Here is an 8,272-nt window from a genome sequence, read left to right as displayed (position 1 = left end):
CCAAAGGAGAAAAATGTTTAAAATCAAATGTATCTGTAGCTACTTCTGCTTTCTGAAGACAGACAATATCATCTTAGACAGAGTCTGCCCCAGCCATTTTGTCTGGCACAGCTGAAAAAGAAAGAAAGAAAGAAAGAAAGAAAGAAAGAAAGAAAGAAGGAAGGAAGGAAGGAAGGAAGGAAGGAAGGAAGGAAGGAAGGAAGGAAGGAAGGAAGGAAGGAAGGAAGGCTGTAAGAAAATGCCCCCCACCCCACCCCACAACTTTCCTGGCTTTTGTTCAAAGAAGAGGAGTGGGGCATCAGAAAAGACTGCCAGAGGCTTTGCAGAGTTTGGGGTGTGCAAAGGAAGGCTCCACATTATAAGACCTGGAAATTCAGCCTAAATTACTTGAAAAAAAAGAGGGGTTAGGAGGTCTGGTAGTGGGAGATGTGAGGAGAGGAGAGAACACAATGGCAGAGCCACCCAGCCCTCAGTTCTGACAAACCTTGGCATTAAAGAATTTGTATCTAAAAGGTCTGAGCTCCTCCCTGGCTCCTGGCCCTCTAGTGAAGTGTGCTTCACACACCCACGTGCATGAGTGCTTTCACTTTTGCTTTACTTTTCCATCTTGTTTTGTTATTTTTATTAGCTTTTTTATTATTAGTTACATTTTATTAACTCTGTATCCCAGCTGTATCCCACTCCCTCATTCCCTCCCAAACTCTCCCTCCCTCATCTCCTCCCTGCCCTTTTCCAAGTCCACTGATTGGGGAGGACCTCCTCCTCTTTCATCTGACCCTGTTTTATCCGGTATCTTCAGGACTGGCTGCAAAGTCCTCCTCTGTGGCCTAACAGGCAAGACTGCTCCTCCCTTGGGGGTGGGGAGGTCAAAGAGCCTGCCATTGAGTTCTTGTCAGGAATAGTCCCTGTTCCCCTTACTATGGGAAACCAACTGGTTACTGAGCTACCATGGGCTACATCCCAGCAGAGGTTCTAGGTCATATCCATACATGGTCCTTGGTGGAGTGTCAGTCTCAGAAAAGACCCCTGTGCCCAGGGGTCCTTGTGGAGCTCCTATCCTCTCCACATCATACTAATTCCCCCTTCTTTCATATGATTCCCTGCACTCTGCCAAAGGTTTGGTTAGGAGTCTTAGTATCTGCTTTGATACACTGCTAGGTAGAGTCTTTCAGAGGCCCTCTGTGGTAGGCTCCTGTCCTGTTACTTGTTTTCTCCTAGGTCCAATGCACATCCCATTTGTCTTTCTAAGTGAGGATTCATCATCTTACCCCGGGTCCTCTTTCTTATTTATCTTTTTTAGGTGTATAGATTTTATTATGTTTGTCATATCTTCTAGGTCTATATAAGTGAGTATATACCATGTGTGTCTTTCTCCTTCTGGGATACCTCACTTAGAATGATCTTTTCTAGATCCCACCATTTGCCTGCAAATTTCATGATTTCCTCGTTTTTGATTGCTGAGTAGTATTCCATTGTGTAAAAATAACACAATTTCTGTATCCATTGTGAAAATGGCTATCCTGCCAAAAGCAATCTACAAATTCAATGCAATTCCCATCAAAATACCTACTCAGTTCTTTACAGACCTTGAAAGAAAGATTCTCAGCTTCATATGGAGAAACAAAAAACCCAGAATCTCCAAAACGATCCTGTACAACAACAGATCATCTGGAGGTATCTCCATCCCCGATCTCAAGCTGTACTACAGAGCAATATTAATAAAAGCTACATGGTATTGGCATAGAAACAGAAAGGATGATCAATGGAACCGAATAGAAGACCCAGAAATAAATCCACACACCTATGAATACTTGATTTTTGACAAAGTAGGCAAAACCATTCAATGAAAAAAGGCAGCATCTTCAACAAATGGTGCTGGTCTAACTGAATGTCTACATGCAGAAAAATGAAAATAGATCCATTTTTATCACCCTGCACAAAACTAAAGTCCAAGTGAAACCAGATAATCTAAATCAGTTAGAAGAAAAAGTGGGGAAAAGCCTAGAACTCATTGGCACAGGAGACAACTTTCTGAACAGAATACCAACAGCACAGGCTCTAAGAGCAACAATCAATAAATGGGACCTCATGAAACTGAAAAGCTTCTATAAAGCAAAAGGCACTGTCATCAGAACAAAACAGCCTACAGACTGGGAAAGGATCTTCACCAATCCTATATCTGACAGAGGGCTAATATCCAGATTATATAAAGAACTAAAGAAGTTAAACAGCAAAAAATCAAGTAATCCAATTAAAAAATGGGGTACGGAGCTAAACAGAGAATTCTCTGTAGAGGAATATAGAATGGCAGAGAAACACTTAACGAGATGCTCAACATCCTTAGCCATCAGAGAGATGCAAATCAAAACGACCCTGAGATTTCACCTTATACCCATCAAAATGGCTAAAATAAAAAACTCAAATGACAACACATGCTGGAGGGGTTGTGGAGAAAGGGGAACCCTCCTACATTGCTGGTGGGAATGTAAACTGGTACAACCACTTTGGAAATCAATCTGGCACTTTCTCAGACAATTAGGAATAGTGCTTCCTCAAGATCCAGCTCTACCACTCCTAGGCATATACCCAAAATTTGCTCAAGTACACAAGAAGGATATTTCCTCAACCATGTTTGTAGCAGCTTTATTTGTAATAACCAGAACCTGGAAACAACCCAGATGTCCATCAACGGAGGAATGGATACTTTAGATATCATGCAGAAAGTTGCTGGGAGAGCAGCAGGGGGCAGGGAATGTTTGGGGGATGGCCAGAGGCCGAATGACTCCGAAAGAGCTCAGGATGGAGGTGGCCAGGCACTAGCATCCTCTCTTCCACTGCAGTCACCTCCCTGAGGCAGTTCCCTCTGCGCCATCCAAACTTCTGCTGTGTTTGGAACCTAAAACTGTCTAGCCTTGTTCAAGATTCTGTATCCCATGTTGTATGAAAGGAGAAAAGGTTAGCACTCCCCTTGACAAGGATGGAAGAGGCCCTTGGGCCTGACAACACACATACGGTTAAGGCATTGTCACCTACTTCGTGGCATCTAACCACTGTTTTTGCCACAGGATTATCATCATGGATTGCTGCAGCCATGAATCATCTGAAGGAATGGGTGGGCATGAGAGCGTTAGCAGGCCTTCTGGTGTTGGTCTCCTTGGTTTGCCTGTGGTATATATGCAAGATTAGAGTCTCACAACAGTGTGATGCAGCCATGATCATTCAGGCCTTTACAGCCATTGAAGCAGGACATTCTCCCCAAGCATGGTTGGATACCATAAAAAGCTAAAATGATACGCTCAGGATGCGAGGCTAAGCACTGCACTCAGGGTCAGCCGCTTTCAACCCAGAGAAGAGCATGTCTAGTTGCATGCGGGTTGATGCCCCAGGTCCCGCCTCTGAGAAAAAGGTATCAGTCAGGTCTGATGCTCTTTGGGTGGATGACACCTAAATGAACATCGGTACAAAGTCCCAATTTATTTCTAATATCAGAGATCAGACCTCTACTCTTGCCTGATGCGTCTAAAACAAAGAGGGGGAACTGTAGAGAGCTGCGGAATGCTATGCCTTAAAGATGGAGCTGGTTTCCGCCTTCCACCTTCCCGATGGTGAGTGCTCTCTGTCAAGAATAACTCCACATTTGGCTAAGGCCGAGGATCTGGCTTGCTTCCATGTATGTGGACCTATCTGCATTGCCCACGTGGCACGCTGGGGTTGGCTACCCAGAGGCTATTTAAGCTGTGGGCTGGCTTTCCCCAGGGTCAGATGATTGTTCAAGGTTCCTGAATAAATTGCATTGAAAAAAAAAAAGTGTGTGTGACAAGGTTGGGATTGGTGCTTGGATTAACGTTAATTTTGAGGAAATTCTACTGTGAATCAAGTGCTCGAGAAGGAAAGGTGCAAATGGGGAAGGAGGTGTAAGGTTGGGACTGGAAGAAGAGGAGGAAGGGGACTGGGAAGAGGTTGTAAAGTTATTAAATAAAAACAAACAAAAATAAAAAAATATGTCTATAAGTAGATCAAAAAAAAAAAAAGATTCTGTATCCCAGCATTCCTTACAGCTAGGATGTGCTATGTGAGCATAGTTCAGATTGACAAGCCCCTGGTAGGTGTTACAAATGAATTCTAGAAGACACTTTCTTCTTTAAAATTTATGCATTTATTTATTCACTTTACATCCTGACCACAGCCCCTCCCTTCTGCCCTCCCAATCCCACCCTCTCTCCCTCTTTCTCTATCTCCCCTCTCCTATTCTTCAGATATGGGGAGCCCCCAACCCCAGCTCATCAAGTCCCATCAGGACTGAGCACTTCCTCTTCCACTGTGGTCTGACATGGCAGCCCGCCCAGGAGGAAGGGATCAAAAAGCAAGCAATAGAGTCCATGTTGGAGACAGCCCAGCTTCCCTTCTTAGGGAACTCACATGAAACCCAAACTGTCCATCCACTACAGCTGTCTAGGGAGCTGTGTAAGTTCAGTCCATGCATGGTCCTTGGTTGGTGCTTCAGTCTCCACAAGTCCCTTCTGGCCCTAGTGAGTTGGCTGTATTGGTCTTCTTGTGGAGCTCCTGTCACCTCCAAGTCCTAGAAGACAATTTCTTATTTGATAAAAATGGAACCAGTATGGCTTGCGCTATCACTTTCCCTTTTTAAACACACACTATATCTTTAGCTGCTATTTCACTAGATCTTTCTGCCATGATGAAACTGTCCCCATATTTACTGACTCATTATGGAGCCCCAAGTCACTTGAAAAGCTGCCAGTGCCTGAGCACTAGACTATTTTTCTTTTATTTCAATTAATCTAAACTTAAATAGCTGTCTGTGGCTATTACCTTATTTGGCAGGTAGGGCTAAAGAATGACAAAACCTCTGACTCTGAGGTTGGTCCATCAATCTTGACTCATTGTTACATTAGTGAAATAAATCTTCAATTCTAAAGTCACCATCAATCAAGGTTTCTGGTCCCACACCATCATGTATTGTTACTGAGACTAGTCTGGAGGGAGACTGGAATGCCCAGGTGAAAGGAAGGATGGAACAGAGGTCTCCCCATAACCCTCACACACTCAAGGTCACAGTAGGAAAACACAGCCTACGGCTAAAGAGTTAAAACTAGAGGTCCCAAGTACCAGCATGTCCTAGCTAGGTGCCTTCCTCTGCCATGCCTCCTGGGCAAGTCATTTCCCCTCTCTAGTGTGGTATGATGTGTGTGATGTGACGTGGAAGATAAGAAAGTATCTTCTGAAGGAGTTATTGTAGAGCTCATCTAAAAATGGATGGAAATATAGGTGCATGTAAGGAGAGTTCTGGAGTTCACTTATCTCAGAAAATGTGGGCGCCTTAGAAAGTGCCTCCCAACTGCTTTGGAAACCAGAGATCCTCCTAAAATCCCAGTTTTATTGGGTCTCCAAGCCTGGAGTTCTTCTTCCAGTCATAGAAGGTTTCACCAGTCTAGGACTATGTTGAGAAATGGACCTGGGGGTGTTGAACTCCAATGGGTGAGCCGTGAGCAAGCACAGCAACCAACCCTATGAGTGGCCCTCTCTGTTGGTACCTAAAATGACTGTGGATTGACATCCTTAGATACTAACATTGACACAGCCCTGCTCACTGCTCTGCAGCAAGATGATTCACACAGGTACCCATCTTGATGGGGTGAATCTGAACACACAGGGAAATAAGCAGAGCTTCTAGTATCTCTGAAAACCAGGGTGCTGGCAGAATTGTTTAGGAAAAGCAGAGAAAACCCAAGAGTCAAGAGCTGTGACAACAGAAGCCACAAAGGCAATAGCTGGGACCACAACACAGCCCTTAGGCTGGAAGGATGGAGGCAGGTTGCTATGACTACCTGCTACTCTTCGTTCACTGACAGTGCCAGCAGATTTGTGCTATAGTGAGCTACAGAGTACTAGAGGATAAAGTCTAAAATAATTTGACTTTCATCAAAATCAATGCTTATCAAAGATAGTTTTTCTCTCTATATATTTGTGTGTATGTTGTGTGTGTGTGTGTTCACATGTGTGGAAACAAAGTCTCTCAGTGAATCTGGAGCCCACAGTTTTGGCTAGACTGTCTATCCAGGAAGCTCCATAAAAAAGATGGGAAAAAAGTGATGCTTCAGTCCCTGTGTGCATCAGAATTTCAATGGGCCAATCCCACTGCAGAGGCCTGTCTAGGGGACCCACAGCGGGGGTCTCCTAGAATTCATTTCCCTGCAGGCTTCCCAGGGAAAGATAAGTCATTGTGCTTTCATTCCCCCCATGGAGTTTGCAACATATATACACATGTGTGTATGCACAAAATAGATTTGTGTATGTAATATATGTGTGTTGTATATACACAGATATATACTGACATATGTGTGATATACATGTGATTATACACATGTGTATACTATTATATGTACAGACTTATGCATATATGTATATGTGTGCCTATGTATATAAACACATGTATATATGTAAATGTGTTTGCATATATGTGTGTTATACATACAGGTATTTATGTGTATATGTCTATATATGTATATATGATGTATATATGTGGGTGTGTACACATCTAGATACAGGTACATACAGATATATAGTGATGTGACTACACACATAATTATACATTTATATGCCCATACACATGTATGAAGAAATGCATAGACATTTACTTCTTTCTCACAGTAAATCACAAACTTCCTTCTAACTCAGATCATTTTGTCTGGAAAGAATTCTGATCTGGGGTCCTGGTTTTAAAGGTCTCAAGTCTCAGGCCACAGCTCTCTTCCTTGAGTCAAGCTGGACCCAAGAAATCTTATAGAAGACAGCAGAAATGAGATGAATGAAAAGCTTATATAGGCGTCAACTCCACAGGCAGGACTCCAGAACAGGGCGGAGATGGTCAGGGTTGGCCAGGAAGCAGTGGGAAGTGCCTCAGGAACTGCAGCCTCATACAGAGAACCCACAAAAGAAGATGCCACACTAGTGTCCCAGCACATCAAGTCAGGATGACCTTCAAGCAGCCTTGAGGCCGCGCTATGTGCCTCTTCTGATTCCTGATGAAACTGTGTCTCTGTGGCTTAACTAAGTGCAGAGGAACTCAGCCCGATGCTCTGCCACTTTCTCAGTTTGGAGGATATCCCTAGTCTCTCCCTGCAGAGCTCAGAAGAGGCACTGGCGTAGTAAAAACTGTGGGCTTTGTTTTTTCTTTCTTTTCCTTTCTTTCTTCATTTTTTCTTTCTTTTTCCCAATGCTCACTCTCACCCCATCAAATGGAAATGAATCCTTTCCCTTTTCTGCTAGCAAACTACAAAACATACAGAATCTGACAATCAGGGAAGCTCAGAGCTCCTGTTGCACAAGCACAGCATTACGCTTTTTATTTCATTCATAGATTGCAAAGTGGCACTATCGTATGTAGTTTATACAACAGCCTCTTATGAACCTGGACAAAAGGGCTTGCCAACAAGCTACATCACTACCTGGTGTACTAGAAATCTCAGGAAGTTTAGAATATAGGGGATCAAGTCAGGGTCTAAACCAGCAGTAAGAATAAAATGATATGCCTACAAAGGGACAAGCAAAAGCACTGCAGAAACCCACAGGCTGCGGAGTTGTACACATGGCAGAGCCTGAAAATCACATTCCCCAAGACTCCTAAGAGTGGAAGTTCTCAGTTCTTATGCCTGGACCATTTATTATAAGGCATGGGGGAGAGATGGCTTTGCAGAGAGAAGAGCTGTGTCCAGACACAACTGTGGATCTGTTCTATTCAGAGTGCATTGGCTAGAATTCTGACCCAGAGACTAGGACCTTTCCCCTCCCAAACTCCTGGAGTGACACCTGCTAGATATGTCATAACAGCAAGGAAACCCAAAAGAGAATCCAAAAACAAACCTATGTGATTTGGGAATCTCTGAAGACCCACTGTAACACCGTCAGCTGGGGTGCCTCCCAGCTGAACATGGGGAGTTGTCCTCTTCATCCTACCCTGTGAACAAGGAGTAAGTAAAGGAGAGCTGAGACAATGGCTCAGCCAAGAAAGAAGTGCATGCCGTGCAAGCCTGGGGAGCTGAACTGGAATACCCAGTACCCGTGTAAAAGCAGAGGTCAGTAGTATGCCCCTGTAACCCCAGCACTGGGTGGAGGCAGAGATGGGTGTACCCACAAAGCCTGCTGGAAATTGATTAACTTCAGATTCAGTGAAAGGACTTCTCTCAGAAATTAAGGTGGGGTATGATCATCTCAATTGATGCAGAAAAGGCCTTTGACAACATCCAACATCCCT

The 8,272-nt window shown here is 43.8% G+C and overlaps 1 non-coding gene across 1 annotated transcript; it reads left to right on the top strand.

The window, feature by feature from the left end:
- Positions 1-2,933: 2,933 nt before the first annotated feature.
- LOC132653406 (U6atac minor spliceosomal RNA) lies at positions 2,934-3,059 on the top strand. The gene has a single exon (XR_009591150.1). It is a non-coding gene; the product is annotated as a U6atac minor spliceosomal RNA (small nuclear RNA).
- The last annotated feature ends 5,213 nt before the right edge of the window (positions 3,060-8,272 follow it).

The sequence above is a fragment of the Meriones unguiculatus genome, chromosome 3, assembly GCF_030254825.1.
Source record: "Meriones unguiculatus strain TT.TT164.6M chromosome 3, Bangor_MerUng_6.1, whole genome shotgun sequence".
NCBI lineage: Eukaryota > Metazoa > Chordata > Mammalia > Rodentia > Muridae > Meriones > Meriones unguiculatus.
The sequence above is the reverse complement of the archived record's forward strand: the minus strand, read 5'-3'. Positions and strand labels throughout refer to the sequence as shown.